Here is a 19,291-nt window from a genome sequence, read left to right as displayed (position 1 = left end):
TATACAGTTTGTAGCCTCTTCATGTTTCCTGATTTCATTTTCCTACATGTGATTTCCCTTTTCCTTAGTTTTCCAGTATGCATATTTATAGGCTGCCGTAACTCTCCTTCAGTGCCACAGAGGACATGTCATTCAGTAAATCAACCAATCAGAAAAAGTGCTATTTCTAGTAGCAGTCCCTTACCCTCCATGTAGCACTAGAGATCACAGTCCTGGAGAGAGAACTTGATTTTTAAGAATCAAAAAAACTGGATTTTATTTTATCTTCACAGCTCATTAGTCAAGCAACTTTGATATAATAATTGGTCATTCTGAATTTGTTTATTAATTTGTAAATAATGTGCAGACATTATTTTAATCTCTCCCTTGTCCCTCTAGGCTGCAAATCTGTAGTAACGCGATACAATCTTGGAAAAAAATCTGAAAATTCCACAATGATACAGGTTATCAACATAAAATGTGGTAGACTTTGCATCTCCAGAAAGATATGACTCGGAAAAGAAATGAAATAATCTGTGATGAATAATGCTGGTTTTTCATTTGTACATTAATTTGCAAGATTTCTAATTATCCTCCCCTCAGGGTTTTTAAACTCACTGGCAATGATCAAACTGAATACAATCAACTTACTTCTGGAGCCTGAAGAGTTCCTCACCGCTGAGAAGGAGTCAGCACTCTGCCCGGCTGCTGCAGAAGACCGACAGGGTGAAACCATCTCCAAAGTTGATATTGAGGATGGGGTCAGAAGTAAGGATGCTCAGCTACTGCATATCTTCCCAACACCTGGCAGAATGGTTACAGGGACTCTTCAAAGGAGACAAGCACAAAAGAAGTACATCAGCATATCAAAATATGCTTATGAGGTATCTTTGAAAAATACAGTTGCTGTTAAGTGTGTGATCAATCTCAAACTATATCAGGAATATCACTAAAGAGAATTTAAATAGATTTGCATAATAAGGCATTCCAGTGGAATAAGCACTAAGCTCTGATTCCAATATATACGTCAATATTCTGCTTTTCATTTTTGGATGTTTGATTATCTTATAATTGAAAATGATTTAAACAATCAAAAGATAAATCATTTCAATTTTCTTCATATTTCAATGAATTCAACTTGCAGGCTATTGTTAAATAAACTGCATAAAGTCAACAAATGCTCGTCATCACCTACTAAGTACCAGATACCTGATGTTGGGGCTACAGCAATTGAGTGAGTCTCCTAAGTGTTGCCCTCATGGAGTTAATAGCTTTGTCATATGGCCTATTTTTTCTTAAATAAAGAAATCCATTTATTTCAATACATATGTCTATAAAGGAAATCCACAGACATGCCATTTATATTTTAACTTCACCCAGAAGATTGCTAATTTCTACCTTTTTCTGAGGGTTCCGTGTCAATCTAACTAATAATTGACCTAGAAGATCTATGAGACACAATCTTTAACTTTCCCTCCCCTAAGATCTATATAATAGTGCCAACTGATATTCAATCACTGTCATTTTTCATATAGAAATAGCCTAAGTTCTTAAAAAATGTTCTTGAATAAAAGCATTTTGATTTTACTTTGGCTATGACTTTTTTTTATCTGCAGAAGCAAGTTTGAGGAGTAATACAATTCCAAAGAACAAGGATTAAAAAAAGAAGATGATCCAAGGATGAATCAGGGTTAGTTTATAGTCTCTGCTCTCTTCATTTGTAAAGATGTGTGAATGATCTTACAAAGCCAAAATTTAAGAAGGTGATTGTATTTATCCTGAGATACCCACTAATTAGGACTTTATTTAAAAAGAAAGTTCAACTATATTTAAAAAGAAAAGTTCAACTATTGCTAAGTTAATACTGAATTTATTCAGAAATGCTAAAAATCAGTGCACAGCCACATGGCAAACTTGAATAAAAGTACATTATAGTTTATTTATTTCATATTATTTTTGACTCTGTCAACCAATGCTACCTATTTTTGAAATTTATATGTATTATAAAAGAAAGATGTTGTTATACAATTATAGAATATCTCAGACATAACCCCCACACATGGATACAAATCAATCACATGAGATACCTATTGTTTACCTTTTAATTTATTTCCTTCCATGGGTATTTTAAACTAATTCTCACATTTATATATACATGATAAAAATATAAGAAATCCAATGGTAAATCACTCATTAAAGCAAGATATACCCCCTCCGAAAGAACCAATTTCACATTTCAGAAATATTTCACCCATATATAAGCGTGTGTGTATGTGTAGATTTTTATACATATATAAGAATATTGTATGCTGTTTTGTCCTGTTCCTTTTATTTAATGTCATAGAGAGTGTCCAAATTCTGTCTTTTGTTGTCAACCTCATCCAGTCTATCAGTCAATATCTGTCATATGCATACAACATAATTTGCTCATATTATGTCCCGACTGAAAATTATCAAGTTTCCAGGATTTTATGACAAAATGATATAATCAATGTCCATACATATGTATCTATGCACACATGTGAATGAATGGAATATTAAGTTCCCAGTGTAAGTATAATAAGAATTAAAATGTTTTATTAGAACTAAATGTTTAACTAGAAAATAACTAAAATGTTTAGCCCAAGAAATCTCATTGTTTTTGAAACTCTGATTATGATCCCTTCTCTGTAGTAAAGAGGGAGACTTTACACCAGCAAGAATACATTTGAATTTATAACTATGCTTTATATTAGTGTATTATGATATTAGGGCATAAATATTTCTAACCATTATGCTAACCAAAAGAAAAAGGAAAAAAAAAAAAAAGAGACTGATGATCAACAGTATTTCCACATCTTCATTGTAACATGAAGAGAACAGTAACTGATAAAATCCTATCTAATTCAAATTCCCTAGGGAAACTTCTTTTTATGTATGATTACACAGTTTATTAATGGTAACACTTTTTTGTTATAGTATCTTCTATTAAGTACTTACCACGTGCCAGCTACCAAAAAACATGTGTGATTCAAATTAATTCTCTTAAGAATCAAATGAGATTAATACATATTTCTACAAAATGTGATTAAAACAAACAAACAAAAAAGCAGGGGGAGAGATAAAGCAAGAAACCTTAAGGGAGACCATAGAGCTAGTCTCAGGGACAGCTAGAGGTCTCACCAGGGCTATCTCACTCCGAATCAATCTTGTATCTTACAATGTAGGTGAAGATTTCAAAAAATCATTATAGATTCTATAGTAGACAAATCCAAATAAGATGCTATTTCTCTCTCTGTTTTTAGTCCATTATATTTTGGTAATTGCAGTGCCAAAGCCAGGAGATCTTAGATTGGGATTCTAATTAAGCAATTCTCCAGTGCAGTCTTACAAAGATCCCCTTTTCTTCCTGATAGTATGTTCAAATAAAATATCTTATAAGAAATTCGGATCAGTTCCTTAGTTCCAAGCTGTTGCTGTATTGGCCTTCTTCCATAGTCTTAGAAAATTTGGCAACTGTTATTGTTTATGTACATGGATTCCCAAGAAATATGGTTCTCCCTCTAGCAATTATCTTGGATGCCAATATTAAACTCCAAAAGAACTCAGGAAACACAGGCAAAACTCTGGAAGTTATTAGGGAATAGCTCTTAAATAACTGAGAGTTATGACCCCTGCCAGCTCGTAGTGGTCCTTTCTTCTCTACAATGCCTTTGCTAAGTGTCCATCAGTAGTTGGAACATGTATTTTGATTTGAATTTCACTATCAGTAAAGGCAGAACTTTAAAGGCCTATGAACCTGGGATGGAATCCTAACTATGACAGTATTCCTCAGTTTTTGCTTTTAAAATGAAAAAACAATACTACAAAAAGCTGTAATTATTTTAAAACATAGTCTATCTGAAAGTACCAGCCATGGTGCTTCATTCACTGTAGCCATGCAATAATTTTGTTTCCTTCAGGAACTTTTTCCTAAGGCTATCCTAAGTTTTAACCCATTGAACACTAGAGAAACCCGTAAAAAATCTGAAGATAAAAGTAACATAATCTTAAGTATTCCTTTCAATTTAAAGATCCAGTATTTGAACAATTATGAATCCACCGAATGGTATCATCACTGATCTTTCTCCATCTTATCTCTAGTAGTGCAAAATAACCTGAGGGACGTGTTTTACATTTGTTCCTTAATTATATTTACCTTGTATTAAAAATGATTAAAAAGTAAACATTTAGTCATCCGGATGTTTGAGCTACATGATGCAAAAGCCAGCTGTTTGGAAATAAATGAATAAATGAATTCTATGGTTTCACTGCAATTCATTTATAATAATTCATAATAATCATATAATATATTGTTTGGCATAATATGACCATGATCTCTAGTGCACTGCTCTAAAAATGAATGTTATTGAGACAAATAGTTTGAAAAAATAGACCAGAAATATAGACTAAAATTGGAAATTACTTCACATAAATGAGTTTTTAAAATGCATAAATATTCAGGAGGATTCATATAAATACTACTACTAAAGCAAGTTTCCCTCATCATCAGTACTGATAAACCTAATTTAAAAATTAAATTAGAGGTGCTGATTGAATATGGAAATGCATTTGCGTTATTGGATAAGAGTGTAGTACCATGTACTTAGCTATAGGACAATGTTTACAAATTATTATGCACATCCAGGATCATATGATAAATAGATTAACGCACCACTAGAGCATTGACTGCTTAATGTAAATGTCACATTGTAAATGAGAACAACTAATCATTCCTTTCCTCTAATAGCTAGAGTTCAGCAGTTAAATAAAACATAAATCTTAGTGACCTACAAATTTTATTACTGCATTTGTAATTTCCTGTATAACAGCTCAAGAAAATAACTTCAGGTATGCTTAATTTCAATACGATACAACCCAAGGTGAAGGGCTTTTTTGGAAAGGGCAGAGGATGGGTAGAGGTGGTTGTTGGATTTGCATTGTTTTTTTAAGGAACAAACTCATTCACTAAGTTTCATGATGTAATTTAAAATAATGGATTTTTCTTTATAAACAACAAATACTAAATTAATAACTAAGTGAAGAAACCAATGCATTATCCCAATTTGACTGTAATTAAAAAAAGTCTTTTTACTAGATTGTAATTGCAAGATTCTTGCACAAAAACAAATAAAAGAAATGTAAAGTAAGGCCTGATGAAGATTATCGAGCTAATTAATATGCAAGTTTCCTTGCATAACTAATATTTTCTTACATGACAGGATCAAAATAATCCAAAATGGTAACAAAAAACTACTTCAATATATACATTCTTCAGAAGATAAATTTTCTCTCTTAAAAGTTTCCTTGAAATGTCTTTGGATTTCAAATTCAGGAAACATTTTTTTTTTTGTTTTCTAAATGACAACCCTGAGTGGCACATCTTCATCCCCTGGTGAAGTGAGAGAACTGTTTTTCACTTCTTCTTGTCCTAGACCATGGTCTGCTCTGACCACATAAATGTCAGGGCTGCTCTATTCCCCTGAATACACAGAAAAATAAATGTGACATTCTTGTTACTCTTAGTCAACTGGCAAAAGTCAGCAGCCAGATATTATGGTCACATAATCTGCACGTCAGTGTATCACTTTGGTAATGATTCTTTCCAAATAAAAGAGAGTACCTGTATGATCTTATTGATACAATGTTTAACCATCTATATCTATGTACAGTTTCCTTCTGTCTTGCCTCACTCCTTTCTTCTTTCCTGCCCCCCCCCATTTCCTCCTTCTGTCTTCTGTGACTCTGATTTACTTAAAACTTTTGTCTCTTAGTTTTAAGATGGTTATAATAATACCTAAATCACAGTCCTTGTGAATGTTGTTTGTATATTACACATATGCCCCCACTTGTGTGTGTAATGCACATGCTCAAATACTGTAACTTGCAAAATAAAAGAGTTGTATATTTTATATAAAACCCTCTATATTTCAACCTCTTTTCTGCCTATTTCAACCTGACTTTGCCACTTCTTTCTTCAGGGTACCAACAAAACTTCGTATCAGGATGAGCTATCATGTCTTTAATATTAGTCCACACTAGTATTGGTGTTGTATCTTCATCTGGTCGCTGACCATTTTGCTCAATGATGCATCAGTTTACTTAGGCCCTTAATTGAGCAGATCTCAATTCCCCCTACTTCTCCTCCCTCCATCCCTTCTACCTCTCTTCCTGGCTCCCTCTCTCAACTTCCCTTCATTATTTCCTTCCCTCCACCACCTCATCTCTTGCAGGTAAAATCAGAAATGATTGCACAAAGAAAGCACAATATTGTACATCCCCTAAACATAAAAATCTTTAAAAACACATTTAAATAGGATTTCAAAACATGTATATTATATCATGTACTCATTTCGGAATTCTGACTCATGCAGAAATCTGTAGAAACCAGATCATTTTTAATATGCAGATGAGAAAGTGCATGTCCCATATGCCTATTAATATTCATTATACAAGTAATACATGAGTATACTTCTTCTTTTAAAATTCAACATAATGGATAGCAGTTAGGGATGGGGGAGGGAGGCAGTTGTGGTTCCAAAGGGGTAGCAGGAGGTATTATGGTGATAGAACTGTTTTGTATTTTGACTGTGTTCATGCATATCTACATTGGTGATGAAACTTAGAAAAATAAACATACACACATACAAGTATATGTAACACTGGTAAAATCTGAATAAGGTCAGTGGATTAGAGCAATGTCAGTTTCCTGGTTGAGATACTAGATATTATACTACAGTTCTGCAATACGCACCATTGGGAGAAACTAGGTGTAGTGTATATGGGGGTGTCTCCGTATTATTTCTCACAACTGCATGTGAACCCACATAGTGGTACATCATGTGCCTTGGAGCAACCCTTCTGAGGCATCAGTATCAAGCTGCAATTTCAGCATTCATTAACAGAGAAGGAATATCCAGAACATCAAGTTTAACAATTGCTGTGAATTATTTGTTTCTTATTAAACCACATCTTGAATACATTGTCTCCAAGAAAACTAAAAAAACAAAAACAAAAAACCCCCCAAGCCCCAAAACACTTAAATCCCTTAGGTAATGAAAAGTACTGAACTGTTGCTTGCTTTGAGCTGCTAGATATAAAACACATCAGTGGCATTGTTATAAGGAAGAGGAGTTAGGTTTTGCACCACGAACATGGTATGGTAAAGTATCCCACTGCTGCATGTCCTGCTGGGCTGAGATTGAGTAAAATCTCTATTTACTCTTAACTTTATTAGCCAAAAAGTAAAAGAAAGTGTGGATTTCTGGTGCCTGGGAAATGTGAGGTGGTTTAAAAGAGTGGGAGAAAATGCTGAATGTGTAGACAGGAATCATCCTGTGTTTTTATTGTGGTGGTGGTTGTTTCTTTGTTTTTAATTCATTATTTTTGAGTTCTATTCAAAGTGTTAAATAAACTATATTAAAAATAAATCTACTTGAAATTCATAAATCCAAATGTGAATTTATGGTCAAAGTAAATTCAACTCACACACAGGCATACTACATGTAGAGTATATTAGAAATACCTATATATGTATATATACATGTACACAGTGTATTAGAAATATCTACTTTATGCATATATGCATAAAGAAAAAATGCACACCCTCACAAGCATGAGAACAGTATATAAATAAACATGTAAGTAGATGGACTGAGCATACTTTTTAATGGTCACAATAAAAACATTAAAGCAATATATTAGATTAAAGTCAATGAGTCAAAGACGAGGGTGTAAGTCCTAGGCAACTGCTGGGCAACTGTAAATTACGCTCACAGTGGGTTAAAAAAAGATTCTGGAGCAATCTCAGATGAGCCAAAGACCCCGCAGAGGTTAGAAGTTGGAACCACTGCAAACATAGTAACAGGCAATATGGGTGTGGAAAACATCCAGAAGCATTTTTGAGGAGTATTTCCTTTTAGCTGGATGGGTGGAGAGGAGTTAAAGCCACATTTACAACTACAGGGAAGAACTAAGAGGATGGAGTAGGAGGCATCACACTTATAATATGTCGCTAATGGTACATCATGTGCCTTAGCTCTCCTATTGGCTCATAAGCTCTCTGAACACCAGATGAGTAATTGTATGCCTGACAGCCTCAAGCACACTGAGCTACATACAGCAGACACTCAAGAAATACAAATTGAAGATTTTTAACTGCAATTAAAGGGAAATCATCTACTAAAGAACCCAGAGAAGTTACCTGTTGAGGCAGTTTCTAAGAGAAAAGAATGACTCAAAAAGCAAATGAAGCTCTGAAAGTCAAACCTGTATGATGCAATTAGAAGTGAGTCTGATGACAAAGAGGTTATTATCGAAAGAAAGTTAAAGAAACCATGAAGACTGTACGGAAGGAATTCTCCATAAGGTCAAGTTCTAAAGTAGCATGTATAAAAGACAGAAAAGGAAGGACACAGAACCAAACATGAATATAAAATAAGTGTTTGCAAAGCACTTTCAGATACACAATTTCATTAGAGAGTAACCCCGCTGTCCTTGGCCTTTTCTTGTTCAGCATTTTAACACTGACTTGCAAAAGGACACACGAAACTGTGCTTATTAAATCCGTGAAATCTGTGACTGACACAAAACTGGGATTTAAAAATGTCTCCATGGGTTTAATGGATGGGCCAAGATTGTCAAAATGAAATATAACAGAGCCAAAGGTAAAGATGCTTAGATTCAGAAACTAAACTATTACAGCGCAGGGTGAGAGCTGTCTTTGAAGGCAGTGTATATGAAATGCACTTCAGGTATTAATTGTCTCCACGATCCTAAGGGTCAACAGTTTCAGGGCTGCAGTCTCAGCGTTCATTAATAGAAAAGGATCATCTAGAACAGCAAGTTCAATTGTTGCAGTGACTTATTTGGTCCTTACCAAATCATGTCTGTAACAGTGTGTCTCTGAATTCTGGCGAAACCTGTCTGGAGACAGACACTCAAGGAAAGTACGGCCTATCACCAACCACTGCAAATAAAATACGGTTGAAAAACAAAACTGGAAATTTTATGTTGGGAAAGAGATAAGACACAGGGAAGATACCTTCAAATATCCTGTGTAGGGGGTGGAGAAGGGGGTGTTAACACTAGAGAACATGACTGGAAGTGATGGATGGGAGTTGCATGGGGATTTTACTTTTATATTAAGAATGTGCTATTTGAATAGTCCCACGTGAGGATGGGCTGCCCTGGAGGCACTGACTCACTGTTTGCTGAAAGGCTCATTCTATGTGAATATCAAAGATGACATTCTTGTGTGGGATTCTAGGTTGTGGGAGGAGGTCATGAGGATACCTTCCGATGTTACTGTCCTCTAGTAAAGCAGCCAGGTCGAGGCTGGCCCTTCTTCAAAGGGAAACTGACTTTCCTGCACCCTCAGTGTGGCTTTGCTTGGAGAGGTCTCTTCCAAAGTGATGATATATTAAAAAAAAATACAGGTATGTATCATAACTAAATTTATAATGTGATAAATACTTAAGACATGGGGGGTTGGGTAGCCTACAGCTCATGCTTAGCATGCACAGGGTCCTGGGTTCAATCCCCAGTACTGCCATTAAAAAATAAATAAGTAAATAAACCCAATTACCTGCCTCCTCACCAAAAAGAAAGAAAAAAAATACTTATGACTAAATATAAACAAGAAAATTTACCTCTTCCTTAGGACATATCAAAAAGTATGTTCCTGTTCAAACACGTGTGTGGGCAGAGGGTAGAGGTTTAATTATTATTCAATATTCTAGTCTCTGATTTTCATATTTGACCTAGGGAACTGCAACTTCCTTTTTAACTCTAAAAATATGTGCATTTGAATTTTACTATTAATTTACTATTTGCCACCAGCTCTGTGAACTTTAAGTCTCCAACCAAGAGCACAATTTGATTTTCTTCTTTCGTGATAACGTGCATTAGCCAAATGGTTCTGCCAAGGTGTAACTGAGCTCAGAAGAGAATAAGAGACAATTTTAATATTTCATTTGTGTACTTTATTATTTTCAAAGCTTTTCATGCACATTATTTAGGTTGGCCTTCAAAACAGTATTAGAGGCACATAGCACTGTTATTTGATGTCCTTTCTGTGGCCCAGATATAGGAAGTCACTTGCACAAAGCTATGCCACTCTTTGTAATAGAGAATCTCTGACTCCTTATAAGTCCCTTTCCATTCAGCTCCATTTTTCTGATTTATATAAAAAGTTACTGAGGCACAAGAAATGTCAACTAAGTCATGTCAAGAAAGAAGAGAACTGATAGCACTATAAGAGATGTGAGCAATAAAAAATAAACTGGAAATTTAAACTGTGGGAATCAAATTGGTAAATTATTTATGCTCGCTTTTCTAATCTATTTTGGAGCTAAGAACAATGTATGTTTAAGTTTATCTCAACATAACAAAGATGGATAGGCTGAACAGAAAATATATTTTAATATGAAAAAATATGAAAATGAAAGTTAAAGACATAGTTTCCAAATATGCATGTACTCCTATCAATGTTGGCTTCACATTACCATTTTTGAGATCATCTTATTAAAATATATGCTGGTTCTCCAAACTGCTACTTACTAATTATTGCAATAATTTAATGGTAATGAACACTCAAAATTAGGATGAAAATTTTCTCATCTCATCAGTAAGGTTCTCTTGATTTAATGTTAACATCCTAGTTTCTGTTTGCACTCATTCCTTATTACCTTCATTGTAATTCAACATTTCACTGTCTCTCACCCACATTAATATCATTGCTTCATAAATGGAATCCGTGCTCCTGTCTTATCACAACATATCCTCCGTATTTCCATTTTGCTATCACCACAATGATTATCTCTATGAAATGCAAATTAAATTATGTGTCACATATAAAACTCTAGTATGGCATACAATGCCCATAAGCATCTGGCTTCCACCATTCTTCGTGCCCTGAGCTCCATGCATATGAAACACAAACTTTTTTTGGGGGGTGGGGGGTGTTATTGTTGAAGTATAGTCAGTTACAATGTGTCCATTTCTGGTGTACAGCATGTTTCAGTCATACGTACACATACACATATTCATTTTCATATTCTTCTCCATTATAGGATCCTATAAGATATTGAGTACAGTTCTCTGTGGTATACAGAAGAAACCTGTTGTTTATCTATTTTATTTATAGTAGTTAGTATCTGCAAATCTTGAACTCCCTCTTAGCCCTTCCCACCCTCTTTCCCCTTTGGTAATCATAAGTTTGTTTTCTATGTCTGTGAGTCTGTCTCTGTTTTGTAAATAAGTTCATTTGTGTCTTTTTTGTTTTTTTTTAGATTCCACATATGAGTGATATCATATGGTATTTTTCTTTTTCTTTCTGGCTTACTTCACTTAGAAAGATGATCTCTAGGTCCATCCATGTTGCTGCAAATGGCATTGTTTTATTCTTTTTTATGGCTGAGTAGTTAGCATTCTGTTGTGTGTCTGTGTGTCTGTGTATATGATAACTTCTTTATCTAGTTGTCTATCAGTGGACACTTAGGTTGCTTCCATGTCTTGGCTATTGTAATTAGTGCTTCTATGAACACTGGGATGCATGTGTCTTTCGAATTAGAGTTCTCTCTGGATATATGCCCAGAAGTGGGATTGCTGGATCATATGGTAAGTCTACTTTTAGTTTTCTGAGGAATCTCTATACTGTTTTCCATAATGTCTGCACCAAACTACATTCCCACCAACAGCGTAGGAGGGTTCCCTTTTCTCCACACTGTCTCCAGCATTTACCATTTTGAAGACAACTTTAAAATCTCTAATGATATTTGCAAATCCTCAAACCACCTCACCTGCTGGACATGTGAGGCCTCGGCAAAGGCTGCTTCTTCAACATGGAGCATCCTTATCCTCCTTCTTTACCTAGCTAACTTTTTAACTTCCAAATTTAGCTCAAATAACTAAGTGGGAAAAATTAAGAATGGGTGATAAGACCGAGTTTACATTAAAAAGCCTGGCTAGTGATGGCCAATAAAAAAGAATATAAACCAGTTAGGAGGTAAGTTTTCCATAGCCCAGGATATAGGTAAGATTTTTAGAATAGGATAGTGGCAGGAGGAAAAATGGAAGTGCATACAGATCTGTCTGATGCCAAGCCTGTACAAGCATTGTTCTACAAAGAGCAGCATTTGAAATTGTGACTCTATCACTTACAAGCTTTATGATTACGGGAAATAATCCTTTTACTTAAGCACCAATAATCTCATCTCATATATTTTGCCTGAGAATTAAATGAGATGTAAGTGAAGAGTCTGCACAAAAGCCTGGAATATAGCTGGTAGTCAAAGAGGGGGCTTACCTTTGAAAAGTATCATATCTGGTAAGTTCTAGGCAAATTTACAAAGCAAGTGAGCACTTCAGCTGTTGGATGCAAATTTACAGAAATAAAATGGTCCCCTAAACTCATATAAGCTGAAAACATGATGTTTAAAAAAAACCAGGTTTAGATCATTTTAATCACGGGCAAAAAAGAAAAGACAATGATAAGACCTAAAGTCTGTGTGTGCTCAGATTCTGGTTCCCGACATTTTTCTTGTTCTTGGACAAGTAAATTAACTTTCTGCATTATCAAATATTGCAGATATAAAGTAAGGCACTTGGGCTATCTAAGAAATAACATTTCCTGTCATTTTTGAAATAAGCATCTAGATACCAAATGCCCATTCTGTGCATGACATTCTACTGGGTACTACCCATGTGCTAACCAGATGAGAACCTTTGGTTCAATTCACATACAAAGACATGAATAAGAAATTGCCAACAGTCAGAGAAGGAAAGGCAACTTCAAATTCTCTGAAGAATTTGACAAACAATATCATTTTGGAGGTTTATTTTAATGAAAATACACATTAAAAAATATTCATTACAGATATATTTCTGGTGGTGAATAGAGGCACAGAAAAGAACTAACATTCAAAAACAGAAAAATGATTAAGTGAAAAAGAGTCAACTAGGAAGTATGTTCTTGTCATTAAAAATGAAAATTATATAGTATGCAATAAATTAAAAAATTAGAATGTTAACTTCAAAAAAACCACAAAATACTCTTCATGTTATAACTAATCTTATACCTCAAGTCCACATTCAACCTGTATTTCTTCTGGTAAGCCTTTCCTAAGTATGGTCAGCTCATATTTTAGGCTTCTGATAATATAAACTTAATATTTATGATCCTTCATGTTTTATGTCAGACCACACATCTCCTTGAAAGATTCATGCATTATCTATTTACCATGCTGTTCTCAGAATTCATCAAAGTACTCTATGCTTACAAGTCACTAAAATGTTTGTAAATTCAATAAACTATGCTAAAAGTAAGTTTGGATACAATCACAGGCTTAAAGGGAAGAGAGATATGATTATTATGTTCAGCATCTGCTGAAGTGGTCAAAAGCAATTAGGACTTCATTTTTAAATTACACAGTTTAATTAGCATTTCATAACATTTATGCAATAAAAGGTCAACAGCAGAAGACAGCCATTAAAAAAAAAAGTCTATTGCTTTCTATGGCTTTATCTGTATACATAACATAATAATGAACAGCACTGGTGATTAAAAAGATAGTTTCAATGTTCAAACATCAGACACAGTTTGGAGCAAAAAGGACTACAGATTGGATTAGGAAGATTTGTTCTCATGTTTTAAGACAATTTATAACTACTCTGATTTCAGCAATTAAAATTGTTAATACTCTTTCAGAAAACTATCTTGTTAAGTGAATTTATCCTTCACTTATTTTACAATAAAATATTACCTTCTTAAAATTTTTTCCCTAATCACAGATGTTTAAAAATATTTAATACTCTAAAATTACTGCTAAATATTTGGAAAAATGAACATTATACATAGAGAACTTATAGTTTAAAATTGGGGTGCAAAAAAGCCCCTTTAATTTAAAAAGAATCTCTTCCACAGAACTATTTAAGCTATCAAGAGATGTTCAAGCATTATTTAACAAAGGTAATAAATTATTGAAGTTACAAAAGTATTTTCACTCAAAACTAGTAGTCTTTCTTGTATTTAATTGGAAACTATTATTGTTAAAGAAATAAGGATAAGGAATACAGTTTTTAATAGTTTGACTGAATAATTAATTGCAAAAAGTGAGCTTACTGTTGGAAACTTTTGTTCTGGATGTCTAACTGCAAAATTCATACTCATTTTTAAAAGATGCCATGTGTGAATAAACAGTTAATTCATGTATTGAGCTGAAAGGGAGTTTTTAAGCCAAAATGGATGGGCCTTTAAAATTGTTGGTTAGTAAGTTTATTTTTTGAAAGGCCTCACAACAAGAACATACTTGATCAATTTTTGATGAAGTCATTAAAATTAAAGTTGCCATTTTTGTCAAAGTGATAAAAATGTCTCTCATCTAAAATGCTCAGACATTCAAATGAGTTAAGAACATTGGAACCAAGAGACTCATAAAATATTTTGGCTTCAAGATAGAAGACAGCTATAAAATTTGGAAACTTTCCCAATCTTATGCAGTAGACTTGATGGATTTTCTTAATGATGAAGAATTAAGAGAGAAAGTTAGAAGTCTACAAAAGATTCTAATTCTCAGATGCAATGGAAATCTGAAAGTTAATTAAAGGGCTTAAAAACATTCATAAGTGTCATGCGACATCCTTCACTCTTGTCATTTTAAAATATCGATAGGCATATGGGTTTCGATTTATTTTTACAGTTGATTTTTTTTTTTGGTCACTCTTTGAAAAGGATAAACAAAGGTGCATTTTTCCTTCTTTGAGAGTCTTGGAGTTCATTAAGATGACCTATATGAGGCTCAGACACTGGTAGACATTTTATGCTGAGTGATCCTATTTAGTGTTTTACTTTCCTCTGGATTATAGAATTTTTTTTTTTCAGTTGTTAGTCTGAACTCTCGAGGAGGCAGTTACAGCCATTTTATTTGCCTTTTCTTCAAAAAGAAGCAACACCAACTAATTCTGTCTGCATGTACTTTTAGTGATTGCTGACCTTGCAAGCTTATCTAATAAATGTGACTAATGGCAGATTGCCCAAAGTGAGGTGAAGCACTTTAGATTTTGTAAAAGCCACGCACAGAGGAGTGATATTGCCAACATCTCCACCAGAACCTTCCCATTAAGTGAGGAGCGATCTGAAAATAAGGATGGGCCTATGTTACTGCAGTGTCATGAGAACAAAACAGGCACTTTGCCTGAAACAAAAAAATAAAAGCTCTTTAGGGATGTTCCAGTGTAATTTTTGTGTGAAGAACTTAAGGAGAAACAAAAGTGATTTTCTTGGTAAACAAATCAGACAGAACTGCAGAAAAGGCCAAAATGAATGTAGACGGTTTTCTTCCAATAGACTTGTCATCCTTTCCATAAACATTAAATGCTATAAGGAACTCCTTCCAAAACACTCTGAAAAAAAAAAGTCTGATGGTCTCTTAACACAGAGATGTTGAAAAATAAAGCTTGTTTTGGTACCTCAATAAAAAAAAACACTTAATAATGAATATAGTTCCCTGTCCTATACAGAAGAAATTTGTTTTTTAATCTATTTCTATACATAGTGTTTAACATATGCAAATCTCAAACTATATTCAATATTTTGTAATAATCTATAATGAAAATGAATATATGCATATGGATATAGATATAGATATACATGACTGGGACATTGTGCTGTGCATCAGAAATTGACACATTGTAACTGACTGTACTTCAATTTTTAAAAAAAGCACTTAATAATCAACCCCTGGGCAAAGATATAAAGAGAGTGAATTTTTTTCTTTGATCTTTGTCTTTTGGCCACCTTTCCCTTTTCAGGATCATTTCTAATATCACCAGACAGTAAATATCTACATACTACCCTGGAATCTCAAATTCAGTCTGATCTGCAACTGGCCTGTCTGTTGTGAAAGAACAACCACTTCTGAGATCACCTCCCCCTACCCCGACCCCCAACATGCACACCTCCTGACACGCACTGTCACAGTTATAAGACTCTAGGCAGATAGAGATAAAATAAAAGTACTTGGGCTCCAAGCCACATATGCGGCCGAAGTCATTGCCAGTACTATGATCCATACTTTTAATAGTTCGTCTAAATATCTGTATTTTTAATGTTGTTGTTGATGTGGTTTGTTTTTATTTATTTATTTTTTTAAACTATATCATGCTGCTTTTCATTGGCTGCTTTGCCTCAATTACTGACTTGGAATTTACAGAGCACTTACCTTAGTGTTAAATGTTGTTTAAGGTAAATCATCACCGATAAACAGTTTACCATTCCAACTTAAAAATGACTTTTAAATTAACTTCCAATATTAGCATTACATTCCTCCAGGTGTGTGTAAAGTCAGTAGCCTCAAGTAAGTGATTAATAAGAAGTCTGCCACTGTGAAAGGCCAATAGAGGTTCCATCTTCAACTGGAACCACCTTAGCTATGTGTAAGCACTGAGTAATTGTATGTCGCATTGGTTTCCTAATACCAAGAGTTTATGACCTTGTCCAGGTACAACGTAAAAGTTAAAAGTAAAGATATGGAAAAAGAACTGGTAAAAAGTCTGAAAGGCAAATAAGTAATTTTACATAAAAATGTTATTCTGTGTGTACAGTTAATCCACATTAATACTATACACATATATTTATTCATTCACACTAACTTACTCACATTAATACTGTGCACATATATTGCTCTGGCCAACATGATTTGATTTAGGCTTTTTCCTGAAAATCTATCAACTGTCTTAAAATATTACCCATATTACTACATGTGCAAATTTAAACAGTTTAAAGTGTATAATACGCTTTATACCTTGAGCCTCATATAAGAGGAGAAGGTAAAAAATAGAATAATCTGACAAAGGAGAAGATGGTGTTTTTGAAATCTGCAAGGTCTTTGTAAGGTAAGTGACAGACTCCTGTGATGGCCTTTAGAAGTCAAAGGGTAGGAAAAATGAATGAAACTTTTGGTTGTGGAGAAAGTATGACCAAGCAGAATAGACTGCAGTTCACACACAATTACAGGAGTACCTCAGGCTTTAGTTTCAACATCGTAATGCCCCTGTGTAAGTCTGTGCATCATAGATGCTGTTCTAGTTACTATTCCTAGGGTGTTCCTGAAAGGATGCATATCTGTTACTCGTCCTGATGCACGTTAGCAAGAGTTAATTTCACATCGTATATTTGTTATTTAACAAAGATTGAGGTCCACCAAACAATGGCTTAGGAAAGGGAAGTTCTGACTGACACAACTGGGAAGGAAAAATAAAGGCATTTTATAGGAAAAATAAGCAAAGGTGAAAGTTTCATGGATACTTTTGAATAATTAGATTTATAAAATGGCATAATTAAGAGAACAGATATTGAAAACAATGACTGAGGGAAGCAAAGACTTACTTTGCTCCAAACAGGGACAGTCCTACAGCCAATAAGCTACTCAAGCAACATGGTGCCCTTTTATCTAATTAATGTATTAGGATCATCAATTATACCTGATACTGCAGGCTTGAGTTTCCAAGAGTAAGCATTTTTTAATAACTAGATAAAAGCACTCCCAAATAAATAACTTATGAGAAATTTCAACCAACTGCATCATAATTTTCTACTTAGAAAATAAGAGGTTAATGTTTTGTACAATAACGTGTTCCAAAGTGTTTTTTAGCCTAACATAAGAGTAAGCAAAAATATATAAAATTGGGGAGTTAAGAGTAAATAGTGGTTATTCCAGAAAAGAAAAAAAAAATGTATCTGCAGCATACAGGGACTTAGATGTCCTATGAAGTAGATCTACCTTTCCTGGAAGACTGTAAAAGATTTTTAAAAGTACAGCAATGTGGTTCAGTGGAAACCGAGAAATGATATTTGGCCAGAAACTCGCTGAAATAATTACACAGATGTGGCAATTTACAGTAATCACGGCAAATACTTACCAACTCCTAACAAGCAGACTGGGCTGAAGGTAAGAAAGTTATAAACTTTAAAAGTGCTCTGCTCCTGAAAGTATGACCCAGCAACTAGAGCATGAAGAGTAACTCCTGGGTCTTAGTTTTGAGACAACTGACTAGTTTCCACACGTCAGGCAGTGAAAAATACCTGGTGAAGGTGAGGAGAGACAGGAAGGTGCCTCACTAGGCCTGACCTAACTGCCACCTTATACAGAGGAATGAAACTTGTGAATCTAGATGAAGTCAAAGGTCAACCATCTCTAAACAACAGATGAAGCCATGCCAGCCAAAGGGAGGCAGAAGATCTGAGTTAAAACACTGAGTCCCAAAGTCAGACAGCCCTGGCTTCTGATGCTGGCTGTACCTCCTAACAGCAGCATCACTAAGGAATAATCTTTAAGCTTCAGATTTATCATCCCTAAAATGTGAATACTAATTCTAGGCACCTTGTTAAAGTGGTCTTAAAACTGAAGCGAAAGAATGAAGGCTCTGTACCTGACGTATGTGTTCATTAAAACAGCATAACCACTGCTGACTTCATTACCAACGCTCAACTACCATCTGCTATGAAACGAGAAAGGAAAAGGGCAATGCCCCAAGGCAAAATATTCGACTAGGGTAAGATATTTCATCAACAGGATCAATAAAAGTAATAATTCAGGACTGTTAAAAAAAAAAACAAGAATAATCTGGAAAAAAGACAGAAAAATATAATGGAATTTGGTGATAGAAAATCTACAGGGTCTTCGAAGGATGGTAACTGATTACTGAGATGTGAAATAAAAAGCTCAAAAAGTAGGAAAAATGTATGAGGCTTTTATTATGGCCATGGAGAAATAATGAATTAAGAACTGACATGATGATTGTATGGTGGGAAAATTAACATGCACAGATGAAAATAATCATCACAAGCAAAAATTCCTGAGTTTATTATATGTTGTATTATATAGTAATGATAATATATTCCTGAAAATATGCTTATAATTTTAAATTTCTTAACCATGTTTACTTGGATTATGCATACACTGTCAGCAATAGAAAGAACACCTTTGTAACACCCTATAAAAAGGGAGTATGCATATTGAATGTATTACACAAAGATTAAAAACGGCCATTTTGCTACTTAAAACATACTGTAATTTAGTACACCCTTGTACTTTTAACTAGTATAAGTCAACTCATGTAAGCTTATGAGTGGTACTTTTAAAGCCCAAATGCAAATTGACCCAGCCTTTTATGTAGCACAATAAAGCAAATCTTAGCTAAAGGTGTTAGCTAATTGACAATGAAATATGAATGTCTTATTTCAAAGGTTTTTAGTTTGTAATTTGGTAGCCTCCAAAGACAAATATTCCAAATT

The 19,291-nt window shown here is 34.2% G+C and overlaps 1 protein-coding gene across 5 annotated transcripts in view; it reads right to left on the bottom strand.

Annotated features, from left to right (window-relative positions):
• Positions 1–19,291, bottom strand: part of LRFN5 (leucine rich repeat and fibronectin type III domain containing 5) — a 346,581-nt gene that overhangs the window by 115,127 nt on the left and 212,163 nt on the right. For all 5 annotated transcript variants that reach the window (XM_072962971.1, XM_072962968.1, XM_015235601.3 and 2 more), the window contains one exon: positions 631–806. The gene's annotated coding sequence lies outside the window, so the exon portion shown is untranslated. The remainder of the gene's footprint in view (positions 1–630; positions 807–19,291) is intronic.

The sequence above is a fragment of the Vicugna pacos genome, chromosome 6 (genome assembly GCF_048564905.1).
Source record: "Vicugna pacos chromosome 6, VicPac4, whole genome shotgun sequence".
In the NCBI taxonomy this organism is placed as follows: Eukaryota; Metazoa; Chordata; class Mammalia; order Artiodactyla; family Camelidae; genus Vicugna; species Vicugna pacos.
The sequence above is the reverse complement of the archived record's forward strand: the minus strand, read 5'-3'. Positions and strand labels throughout refer to the sequence as shown.